This window comes from Mya arenaria, chromosome 9 (assembly GCF_026914265.1).
Source record: "Mya arenaria isolate MELC-2E11 chromosome 9, ASM2691426v1".
NCBI classification, from domain to species: Eukaryota; Metazoa; Mollusca; class Bivalvia; order Myida; family Myidae; genus Mya; species Mya arenaria.
The window spans coordinates 63,788,845-63,802,052 of NC_069130.1; the positions used below are offsets into that span (position 1 = coordinate 63,788,845).

Sequence of the window (13,208 nt, forward strand, 5' to 3'; positions counted from 1 at the left end):
ACAAAACAAAAAATCAATGTTGTGTGGCCAAACAGTTAAATTGAGAAAAGGAATTTCAACAAATTCAGTGTTTATATTTAAGTGAACAGTACAATAAACATGGACAGATAAGCAATTTGCAGGCGGTTCCTCTTGTTAATAATTTATAAACATACAACCATTTCTGGGGAAGCTTAATTGAATTTCAGAGAATCATGTTATCTGCTTCATCACTTACATTTAACATACCCCAGTTTTAATAGCTTTTGATAATCAAACAAATGATCTGCAGCAAAATTTATCTTGAATTGAAAGAAATTTCACAAAATTTATTTTAGTAATCAATCATCATTCAGCATTCAATTACTTATTTGCATTTTTTTTAACAATCTAATTTATTAAGCTTGTAATGCACCAGTCAATTGTAACCACGGCACCCAGGTCCGGGGAATAGCGGGGACTTTGACTTTCAGTCCAGCCAAGCTTGGGTTAAATCCCAACCCTGCAGGGACGAACTGCTGGTTCCCCGCTAAATGCCCTTGCACCCCAGGGACCCTAGGTAAGGACCATTCCCTGCTATTTTTGGCGCAAAGAAAAAACCACCGCATTCACCCGGCACTGCGGGGCCACCTGGAAGGTAAAAACTCGGCCCATTTCCCCGGCATTCGCCGGGGGGGGGGGGGGGGGGCGTGAATACCATTGACTGGTGCATAAGCTGATATCATTGCAGTAATGTTTCCAGCTGGCTAAAAACAAGTACTGGTTTCCCTGGTGGGGATCAAACGCTAATCTATGGTGACCAGTTCACTTATTTCTACATGGCCACAAGTTGAAATTTTCATAAGTACACTCCTTATAGGACATGGGGCTTTGTGGATAGCTAATTTACCATTTGTTTATAATATTTACAGAACCCTTTTAATAATACTTCCACATAGAAAGTATATACTCCCTGAGATAGGTCTTTTCAAGACGATTCCAATAGTATCAATATCAAAATATTTTCTAAAAAGTGGCATATAGCCATGTGGAATTAAGCAGAAAACTTATACCACTGCACCACTACTAATCTCAAAATTATTTTGCATATATCATTTATTTTTCCTTTGCAAATCAGCCTATCGCAAATAATAAGTATATTTCAGTACACATAATTACGACAACAGTAATTAAGCTAACTGTAGCAATGTAGGTAAAATACAAAAAACATCATATATATGTTATGTTATAATGATATATGCAAGAAATACACACCTTCGAAATAGTGGTGACTGCTGAGTCAGCACAACACTTCTATAGTTGTACTTTTCTGACGTCATCAAACCAACTTAATTCATGCTTTTATAACTTCTCTGAAAACATTTTAATAGATGTTGCTTCCCTATTTTTCTAGAGGGTCACTCTTTGAATGTTTATTAATCTGATAGTTTAATGTATAATATCTTCCAATAATAAAGCAGCACTTTCTTGAAAATGACCAGTAGTTTGCTTCTTGAAAGTCTTCTTTTGTAATGGAAATCATTCAAGGAAGTCTCCCCACCATCTCAATGAACGACTTCTTTTGAGTTCCAAGAATAATTTCTGAATTGCACTGAAACTGTTACAAGATCGATGGCCGGGATCAACAGCATATTTTTCCATTCAATATATGGAGATTATTTGGTTGGATTTGTTTGCTTCATTCATGTATGGGAGGATTGGCCTGAATCTCTTCAATAAAGAAATATCCAAAATTATACAGCATTGCCATGAATCTGTTCATTTCTTCTTTTCTCCTTGGAAATGCAATGGTCTGTTAACGTTTTTGGAACACGGAAATGTAAAAAAACTGTTCATATCTTTTCATTTAGGTATTACATGAATAACAAATAAAGTTCAAATCATATGAGTAAAGTGGATATCTTCTTAAAACATTTTTCATTGATCGAGAAAGTTTGCCAAACATGGTCCCAGTGGTCTTACAAAGTATTGAATGGGTCTGAAGATATCAAAGTTCTGACTTTCTTCCACAGGCTCATTACAATTGGGAGTGGAATGGCTCAATATATGTGTAAACATATATACAGTGCAAAATGAAATAAATAAGTCACACTCAAATACTTGAGGTAGAGGTCAAACTGAGATTCTCTTCCAAGGAATTGTCCCATGGAATGTCTTATATGGATTGTCTGATATGGTCCCATATGGAATGTCTTATATGGATTGTCTCATATGGAATGTCTCATTATGGAATGTCTGATATTCAGAATATCTTATATGATATGTTTGATATGGAATATCTGATATAAAATGTCTGTTGTGGTATGTCTGATATGAAATGTCTTAATTAAATAGGATGTTTTTATAAAATATTTACAATCTACACATTTTACATATCAATGTCATGAGGTCTTTGAATTGTTCCAGAATGGAACAGCTAGTTGATCGATAGCTTAAATATGTGAATCTAATACTATTTTAGAACTTAATATGTATAAAATGTTATAATTTATCCCAGAATTTTTGGAGTCATTCAACTTGTCACCACATACAAACTATGATTCAAATTAACTGGAAATTGGTTTTGATCGTTTCTCATCAAGTACAAGTTCAGTGTACTTTCAAAGTTTAAAAATAAATGTAAGACATCTTAAAAACTTCTGCCTAATTGGGTACACTTTTTGCAAACAGGGCAGCAGCTCTATGTCATAATTCAATGCTTGATCATGTAGACATGTGGACAGTCATCAGAATAATTATAATTTTTGGATCAACAAGCCCAAATACTTTTACTTCTACTGTCATAATTCTTATTTTCTATGATCATTTCAGATGTTGGGCAAAACATTTTCCCAGTGATGGCTTGTGTTAGTTTGAACGCTGTACTGAGGTTATTCACTTCATTTTTGAACTGTCAAGTCTTCATGTTTGCTTCCTTGTAGTTGTTCTGCTGTTGTTGCAGTTTCCTCATTTTTGACATCATTTTTCCATTATTTCAAATCTACTTGCCACTAATTTTCTTGTCCCTTGTCCATATCTTGTTCCATTATTATCGAAATATTATTTTTCTTTTGGCCCAATTTGACAACAATTACAGACATCTGCTTGCTAGACATCTTCAAAATACCAGAAATATTTCTTCCAAAAAATGTGTTGAAATATTTTTCTTGAAATAATATGTAGATTTTGTTTCAATGCCTTGTCTTTTGTGTCACCAACATTCAGGTCTGTAAACTACATCCATTTTTTTCAAACTATTTTTTATGTAATTGTATCATGTGTCATCTGCAGTGTTTCAGCGGTGACATTTATTTCAGATTCACTCCTTCAAGGTGACATTCTCAGATCCCACACTAGTAAACCAGTTTCAAAATCTGTTGTGTCTCCATTCTTTAGTTGTTTGTTTGGCAGTTGTTCTGTTATGGTTGGTTATGTTTGTTGTTTCCTGAAAATACAGAAAATACAGATAAAAGACAATTTTCCAGCTTTATATCAAATTGTGCACAATTTCATTTGGGGTCTTTGGATTTGGAAAATAAAGTTGATTAAATAAATACTCCTCTATCTATAGCCTTAGATATGAGCCTTTTAATGCTAAATTTTAATAACAAGGGCACTAACTAGGGGTTACTGATGTGCCCATTTTCCTATAAAGGAATGGCACTATAAATAAGGGGGATTTCCAATAATATTGTCTTTGGCAAAATATGGTCTGCTCAGATCAGAGCAGCAAATGAAAAACAATAAGCCCACAGGCGGGGTTATCCGGTGGTTTTCTTTATAACTATGTGAATAATAAATATTCAGGTATCTATTTATATCTTGTACCACATTTGAAGGCATTTTCTTTGTCTTTATTTATGCATTAACTCTCGCATCAAAACAGCAAAAAGTAGCATGCAGATAAATTATGATATTTCAATTAACGCTAGTGTTGAGAATTGGTTCCTAATTTACTATCCATAATCGGTTCCACTCAAGTAACCGATTATCACTAGTAAAATCTTTTTTTTAAAATACTAGATAGTACCTGAATTGTAGTTTTATTTCATATTCAGTATTGAACTCTTAATCATCATATGCATAAAAATTATATATGTTATGTCTATGATTGAAGTTATGAAGTGTTGTTGTATAAAAAATAGTTCATTTTCATGCTCATTGTGGCTTTCATCAGTCATTTTGTCAAAGATAACATCTGAACACTTACTAATATTTTTTTTATCTTTTTTTGATGATCGATATATAACCAAATACAACAGATTAATTGTCGCCGATTTCATGCCCAACCAATCAATTTTTTTATTATAATCAATCATGGGAACATCACTAATTAATGCATACGACTTATGCACAATTAGCTTGAAATCTTTGATCCAAAACAGTTACTACACAAAACCTTTTTGATTAAAAATATACTTTTGTACATAACTTGTGATTTGCGCTTGTTGCATATATTTTTGATTTCTTGGGTAGTGTGTGCAATTATGTTTGGAGCTATCATACGGAGTTCAGCAACTCATAACATCACAGCCAACCTATGCCAACTGAGTGGCTTAATTGCTTGCTAAATTATGAAACGAAAATCACATCGTTTTTTCCAGGGTCAGTATTCATAAAAGTAATTTTTTAACACTCAATTTCCTTATGTTTATGATAGTCGAACTATAAGAGAAGTTAGAGTGCTTTCAACATACAAGTATGCATTTTCAAATTAATAAAAATAAAGTATTTCAGATATTTTAAAGCTGCACTCTCACAGACTGAACATTTTGACAATTTTTTTTATTTTTTGTCTTGGAACGAGCAAATTTTTGCATAAATATCTGCAAACCAGTGATAAAAGACTGCTGACAAAAGATCAGATCGCAGCTTTTCATATTTCCATCCCAAAATTGATGTTTTATGCATTTTTCTTAACCCGTTAGTAACGGTTTAAGCCATAAAACATTAAATTTGGAATGGAAATATGAACATCTGCGATCTAATATTTTGTCAGCAGTCTTTCATCACTTGTTAGCAGATAGATAATTACGCAAAAAATGCTAATTCCAAGACAAAAAATAAAAAAGTTGGAAAGACGGTTAATCTGTGCGAGTGCAGCTTTAATGTTGTTTATATTATATCATATGATATTTTAATAGTGAGCTTAAGAATGATTTAGTTTTAGGAAATGACTTTAGATGCTTTATGAATAACAGCCTAGTTCAATGTAATCTGAAGCATACAACAGAGTTTGGATGACCTCAAAGAAGCACCAGCAGTTTAATTTTAGATATGGGTTACTGGAAACTGGGATGACCTGCAACAGAACATCAGTAGTTTATTAAGAAATCGGTTGGCATGATAAGAAAACAATCCATTTCTTCAAAAAAATCGAAACTGTCAGGGTAATATGTTTATTATCAAACATAACACTGGCTATCAATATGTTCACAATATTATCATCTGACAAATGATTCTGTTTCGAAAAAGTAAATTTAAAATCTATTAACCAACTTTTTCTTATCATTGCCAATAGTAATTGTATTTCTTTTCATTCATTCAGCACTGTGAAGGGTGATTGCAAACAGTGATTTAATTCTTTGTTTTATGCCAATTTTTCACTTTCACAAGAACACCCAGTCTTGTAAGAGGTCAACATTATTATATTTTGTCTAATGAGAAGGCAGTATTTTAGTTTTCCAATACATTTATTTGAGTAAATCAGCCGTCAGCAGTTATTGATTCAAACAGGTGAAGCAATAGATAAAAACAGAGGCTGGCCCAATTAGTGGGTAGTTTACATAATATAATGGAGACCACTAAAACACCAAAATATTTTTTGTGAGTACCTACACAAAATAATTGGCATAGGACAGCAGCGCATCAAACCATTTATTTTTTTAAGTATACTGTGAAATCATTGAAATCAATGTTCGTGGTTTTCGTGGGTTGGGTCAGATCCACGAATTCAAGATCCCACGAAATATTGACCCTTTATTCACATTTTCAATTGCCATTTTATGTACATAGTATAGTTTATTCGTTACAGAGGCCGCAGTAAACTGCGTACATATCCGTCTCACTGTATATCTTACTATCAATGTTTTGAAAATAATTTATATCTGTCTTTAACAAATAATAAACCAAATCATTTAAATGTGTTTTTATGAACCAAATGACAGAAGCATGTGCCTAAACGTGTGCTGTTCATGAAAAGCTCCAGGTTTACAAGATGTGGGTGATGAATGTACAAAACAACGCGTTTAATATACTTATTAAACAAAAACGTGTGATTAATAATTGAAATGAGATGATATTCAAAAGTGATTGAATTTGTAAACATCAGCTTTTATTTGGGATTGTTTACTCAAATATACGGACCTTCTCTGTGTTTTCACAGTTTGCAAAATTCTTAATTGGCATTCAATGGCTCCGCCTATCTGTATTTATAATCAGGGTACATCTTCTTCTATGATCTTAATTAGGAATTAAATCGATAATTGACATGGGTATATGCACTAATTGGCATGCCAAACCACTTTAACGAGTGTCAGTTTCGAATTATTTTTTTTCAAAAATGAAAAACCACGAATTCAAGTACCCACGAAATTGTAATTTTTTGGCAAACCACGAAATTTCATGCAAACGAATATAAATGATTTCACAGTAGTCACTAACAATATTTAACCATTACTTAAATCATGGCTTTTTTTGTAATAGTTTAACTGCAAATATTTAAGGAACCATTTATCAAAAGCAGGCCAAATAAATGGGATAAGATATGCTTCCTTGTACCAACAAAATTGTTCTTCAAAATGTATTTAGCTCAAACAAAACACATATTATTAATTAACAACCTATTTTGCCATAAGACATTTTAAACAAACGCTAACTAAGGAAATAATTCAAAGACTTTGTTCAAGGAATTGGCAAAAAATTCAAGATTAACTATATAAATCCCATTTATTGAAAACAACATCTCCGTAACTCCACCTAATTGTATATAAATGTGAAACATCAAATTAGATTTATTTCCCAAGAGAAATCAAGTATCAAGAGCGATAAAATTCAAGCCACAAAATTACATTACAAATTCTTCAAGTAAATTAAGAAAGGTTGAACCTGTGATTTCTTCCAATTAAAAGGTCTGCTGGCTAATACCCTTCACAGACATAGCGGTCTTCCCTTCAGGGTGGAGTCAGTCTGTACAAATGAGTTATGAATAATTTGATCATTGCAGGCCACCAGTACAGCGAAATCTATTGGGTATACCCGAATTTAGACTTTTGAAGAAACAAGCCTGAATTCTTGACACAATTTTTTTTAGCAAGCCAAGTGCTAAAGAGTCCAAATATTGAGCAAGCCCAGAAGACATTTTACCAGGCAATACAATTTCATGGTCCTTGTCTCATCTGGTCTTAAATGTCTTCAAAATTATATTGTAGCTATCAGTCGTGATTGAGGTATGAATACTAGGGGTTGTGGTGAAAGGATTACAGTTGATTAATGTTGTTAAGAAAACAAAACAACATCATATCGAAAGCCAACATACATGCCATATCCCAAAAAAAGGTTTGATAAATGCTAAAGGAAACCTTAACAACAAGTGATTAATTAATTTGAAGTAATGATCAAAGGCAAAGAAATATTACTATTTTGGAAAAGGAAGAAATTAATAATATTCATTCCATTTTCTTAGTGTCTGAACGTCATCATAGCTGAAAGTATTAAGCAGAATTTTTTAAAAGACTGGAGGAAGGTAGATTTAATTTACAGTATTACAGTATGACATGACAGTGTATCATAAGAATATGATAAATCATGACATAAAATAATTCTGTATAATGAAAAAGTTAGAGGTTTTCATTGCAAAATTATGTGAATACATTTTTTCATACTTGCGTCTAAAAATACTTTGAAATTTTGCCAACTTAAACCTGCTAAAAAATCCCCCTGAATACTACCAAAACACGCCTAAATTTCAGCCTTTCTGAACAAATCCCCCTGAATGGTCTCCAGAAAATATGGCATGTATGAGCCAATGATTTCACCATTTATTTCATATTTAATATTAATAAAAACAAACAATAATTTAAGGCAAAGATAAAAACATAAAATAAAAATTTCTTCACAATTTGCATAAATTAAGACTTTAATCTTTAAATATTTAATTCCAGTTTGTAACACATTAGAAGCGAATAACAATTTTGTTAACCAGACATCGGCCTGAAGGCATAAGTTATTTCAATATCAAGAAACCGGGGAATAAGGAGACCGGATAATACAGGAAGAGACCTGGAAATATTATGCATATCTTTTTCTCATTTTCATCTCTTGCTGGGTTTTTTCAGTTGAAAGGCATCAGTAAACAATCAGTAAAGCTTGAGATATGAGCCTTAGGACACCAAAAAGGCAATGCATGATCTCCCCAATGCTTATTTTCTGTACACTTCATTTACTCTTTTCACCAACAATGAAGCTAAAAATGGGCTTCTGACTTTTGACACTAAAAAGGGCTCTCTGACCTTTGATAGTTAAATAAGTCTCTGACCTTTGACACTAAAGTGGAAATCTGACCTTTAACACTAAAATGGGCTCTCTCACCTTTGATAATTAAATAGGTCTCTGACCTTTGATACTAAAGTGAGCTCTTTGACCTTAGAAACTGGCAAGTCAGTTGTTTTCATGTTTCCAGATATATATCAAGTATGAAATAATTTTAATTATAAAGTAATAAATAAGGAAGGTTAAAAAAAGCATTAGAGACACAGAAAACAATACATACACAAGAGCCTAAGTATTAGAATGATATAGTAAAACTTTGTATGAACAACATTTTTTTAATTTCAGATACAAGAATATTGCTGTCGTAGCAAAGGTAAGAACAACTTAGAAGTTATGGCAGCAACTCATTCCGTTCCAGTGCACTAACTTTTTGAAATTTATTCCCCTCATATTTAAGATCAGCATTTTAAAAGTTTAATCAACTCCGGAGACAGAGAGAGGTGCTATTGTTCCTCTTGTCCATAGTTTGATGATTGTTGTTGCCTGCTTTAATGAACTGCATTAGATATGTGTATCACTTGTTTAGAAAAGAGCTAATAGTTAGATGCATGTATGTGTTTTTGCCTCATTGCCATATATAATTTAGAAAGCAGTTTGTATTATTACTGCTTTTATGTACCCTTAATCTGTTGATATAATTAGTTCATATACGATCGGATTGTGGTCATGACATTATTTCTTAAACCAGCCCATTTAGTGCATTTTTCTAAATTCGTTTTTTTTTCTGTCCTCCATCTCAACTATATTTTAGATTAAGATTAGCAAAGGTAGCTTAGTTTTACCGGTGTGTATGAAAATGTATTCGCATTGTTTCATATAAATGTGCTTAGTTGTTCTTTGTCTTATTGTATATATATGAGCAATTTAAAATATTTTATTACTTTTGAATGTTCTTTATTCGCCTTTGACGTATCTGCAGTTATTCTACAATATTAATCGGCCAATTTTAGTCTTTGTTATGATCTCATCATTCTCTGTCATTATAGTTTAATTATTTTATAATTTTCGTTAAGATAACATTTGTCTAGTTACACATGCTTAATTATTTCTATAATAGATGAATCTTGTTGTTAATTGTTTTTGTTGGTAAAAAGCTAGACATAGCTTATGTTTATATGTTATATGCAATTTATGGTATCTGACAATAAACAAATACTGTATTATCTAGAAATGGGTCATCATTTAATTTTAATTACATTGACAAAACACATAAAAGGCATGGCGAGAAGGTAATGTCTTATGACAGCAATTAGCTCAGTCATTATGTCGGTGCATTCCAATCAGTGTAATGGTAATTAAATGAGCTGCTATCGATATCAGTGTGCATAACCTTGCCGCAATTAAGGGCATGCACTTGGAGACAACCAATTTGTTTTACATAACAAAAACATAATGTTTTGTTGCATGAGCACAATTATTTTTTTCAGAAAATGGCTTAGTTGGGTGCTTCAAATTGAACATTATCCAGGCCACAAAATAAGGATAGCTACCAGAGTAACAACTCATTTTTAAATATGATAATAAAGAAAACATTCTATCTTCCAAAAATGTTATTATTTGGCTGTCCTTCCTTGAGGCAGTTTATTAGCTACCCAGATATGGAAATAAAACTTAAAAACGTAATTCTAGAATAAATGCCCTTATTTCAATTCAAACAGGTGTTGTTATTATTTCCATACATAGTGAAACCAGGCTGTCCCTTACACCGGAAACAATAGAACATTAAATACTATAAAACAGATAAACAAATCACAGTTCAACTTTAATTACTGCGAGTACCAAACAGGAATTCTCATGTGTAAATTGAAAAGCCCCTTACAATTCACACAGGGACAATAAACCAACCTTGAGAGACTCGTAAGAGGGGTTTTAATTAACAATAAGTAAGTAAAAATGGCCATGATGGTTGATTTGATGACTAGAGTTGGTATGCAGAGTGACCAAATTAATTCCATAGAGAGTTATTCAATCTCTTAATGATATATTGAAGTGATTGAAGGACTCATTTGCCTTGGAGATAATGTTTACAAACAATATCGTCAATCCGGGCACGTTGCACAACCGACTTGGTCTGTAGCGCAATGTGTGTTGTTGTCTTATAGCACTCCATATCTGTTCAAATTGAAAATGATATGGAATGCCAAATCTACATAAAATGAAACAATTGATTAGAGCTCTTCAAATAATTAGAGTCCCCTAATTGATTTGAAGAGGTTGCTAAATATTTGTTGCTGTCAATTCAATTCGATTCTTGCTCTCACCAATTGAATTAGAGAGCTCTTCTTAGCAAATAAAAAAGGATAAACCCATGTAATGTTGTTTATTTTTTACTTTAAATTTTCTTGAACCAACACCTTCACCTTTCAGATTATATAAAGCATTAAAACTCATCTAGATGGAACTGTTCAAATTGTATGGACTTTGGAAAGCAATTATTTTAAATAATCTCCTCCCTTAGTCTTCACTCAGGTGCCAGCTCAGCTACTGGAGACGTTTTTATCACACTTATAAGCTGTACACTTCATAGTTCCACAGCTATAAAGTGAATATTTTCGGCATAACTTTCAGAAATATTCACATTTTAGGTCATGCAAAGTTTTATTCATATCAAATTGAATCTTAGTAACCTAGAACATAGCTGAATAAATGAAGATATAGCATATTATAACATTGCATGTACTGGGAAAGAATTATGCATCAATTTTCTAGTTAGATAATTTATTAGCACTAGATATCTTTTAGCTGAGTGATGTAGGGAAATCGCTTTATTATGTTAACCATATTGAAATCCTAGTATCCATTATCAATAAGGAACATCTGCTGGTATTGTTCCAACTGCCTGCCTAGTATGAGATTAATAGGCCCAAGTGTTCATCAGCTATTGACCTTAAACTTTACCCATCTAAAGGTCATGACCAACTTGCCTACAAAGTTTGAGGACCCTGGGACAAAGTGTTCTTCAGTTATAATATTAGAAACTAATTTTCAGCTCTAAGTCACCACAACCTTGACCTTTGACCCACTTATCTCAAAGTCAATGATGTTCATCAGTTCTGCTGGTGATGACAAACCTGTCTAACAAGTCAGTGGGCCCAAGCATTTTTCAATTTTCAATTGGAAAGTTTTCAGCTCAAGGTCACAAGGTCCTTGAACTTTGAACAACTGACCTCAAAAGGAAATTTATTTTATGTTTTTGCATAAGGTTTGGCTGTATTTTATTACTTTTTTTCTCCTGTATTATACTAAAAAGTAAACTTGGTCAGGGTCAAGAGGTCCTAGAACTTTGACCCATTGACCTCAATAGCAATAGCAGGGATAGGCCAGGATTTGACAAAAGAGGGTGACTTAGGGGCGAAACTTTTGATTTGCTCTCCTCCCTCAGAACTGAAAGTTATTTGGATTATGCCAAGTGTTTTAATGGGTCCATCATTTGGCAATACCGGTATATTTTATAACTTTTTTCTACTATATTAAAATACAAAGTAAACTTGGATGATTTTAGAGTGGTGGGCTAGTGAAGTGTGTTCATCTACTGGTCATCACCAACCCGCCTAACAAGTATGAGTTCACTTGTCCCCAGCGTTCTCCATTTAATGATTGGAAATGGATTGTTAGGACAAGGTCACCACAACCTTAGCCCCTGCACCTCAAAATCAATAGGGTTCATTAACTGGTCATAACCAACCTGCCTACCAAGTTTGAGGTCCCTGGACACCAGCATTCTTCAATTATTGATCTGATTCTGAAATGGATACCAAAAAGACAAATCTTTTATAACATTTTGTACCAAAATTATAAAATACAGAACTTTACGATTGGGAAACGAGCATTTTCAATTCGTTATTATGAAAAATGGGAGGTTCAGACAAACACCACAATGTATTGCCTAAATGCCAACCCTTTGAACAGATTGGGGCCATTTACAAATGTAATCCTACTCTCAGGCCCAGAGCAGGATATTTTTTTTCAAAACCCCTGGGCTGAGGTTCAAAAACTTGGAAGTTGGGAGGTTTTCCAGGAATTATAAATACTTTGAAAATATATCAGACTAAGTCGTTAGTCCCCTAAATACGCACTTTCCAACTTTTGGGTGAAAACATTGTAAAAGTCTAACCAGTAATGCACCAGTCAATTGTAAATATGCCCCCGCCCCCCAAGGTCTGGGGGTATACCTGGGATAGCTGGGGAAATGGGCTGTGTTTTTACCTTTTAGGTGGCCCCGCAGTGCCGGGTGAATGCGGTGGTTTTGTCTTTGCGCAAAAAATATAGCGGGGAAATGGCCTTACCTCGGGTCCCTGGGGTGCGGGGGGGGGGGCATTTGGCAGGGATTTTACCATCAGTTCGTCCCTGCAGGCCGGGAATTTGACCCGGTGTTGGCTGGACCGAAAGTCAAAGTCGCCGCTATTCCCCGGACATGAGTGGGCCGTGGTTACAATTGACTGGTGCATAAAATTGTAAAAAAAATCAGAACTAGTAATAATCAGTGGCGTGTAACCTTAAATTGTTGTCTCGAAAATATGTTACTTTATTTATACGCCAACTAGTTAGTTTGAATCAACAATATCTGAAGCTGTTTCTTTGCAGAATTGATAAGGTCAGTTTATATAAAAGTATTTTAACAAATTCAATATTATAATCACCTTTGTTTTCTACAATAGTCCACAGAAAAAATGCACTAGAGTGATTTCCCTTTATAGCTG

At 33.4% G+C, this 13,208-nt stretch overlaps 1 protein-coding gene across 4 annotated transcripts in view; it reads right to left on the reverse strand.

Annotated features, from left to right (window-relative positions):
* LOC128246968 (neprilysin-1-like) overlaps window positions 1-13,189 on the reverse strand; it is a 53,274-nt gene extending 40,085 nt beyond the window's left edge. Inside the window, exons 1-4 of one of the 4 annotated variants that reach the window (XM_052965543.1) lie at window positions 13,149-13,189; window positions 12,202-12,250; window positions 7,066-7,146; window positions 1,234-3,403 (exon numbers count right to left, since the gene is read on the reverse strand). The gene's annotated coding sequence lies outside the window, so the exon portion shown is untranslated. Of the gene's footprint in view, window positions 1-1,233; window positions 3,404-7,065; window positions 7,147-12,193; window positions 12,251-12,794; window positions 12,948-13,148 lie in introns of all 4 variants that reach the window. The other 3 variants (XM_052965542.1, XM_052965540.1, XM_052965541.1) reach the window with 3 other exon arrangements.
* Window positions 13,190-13,208: the final 19 nt, after the last annotated feature.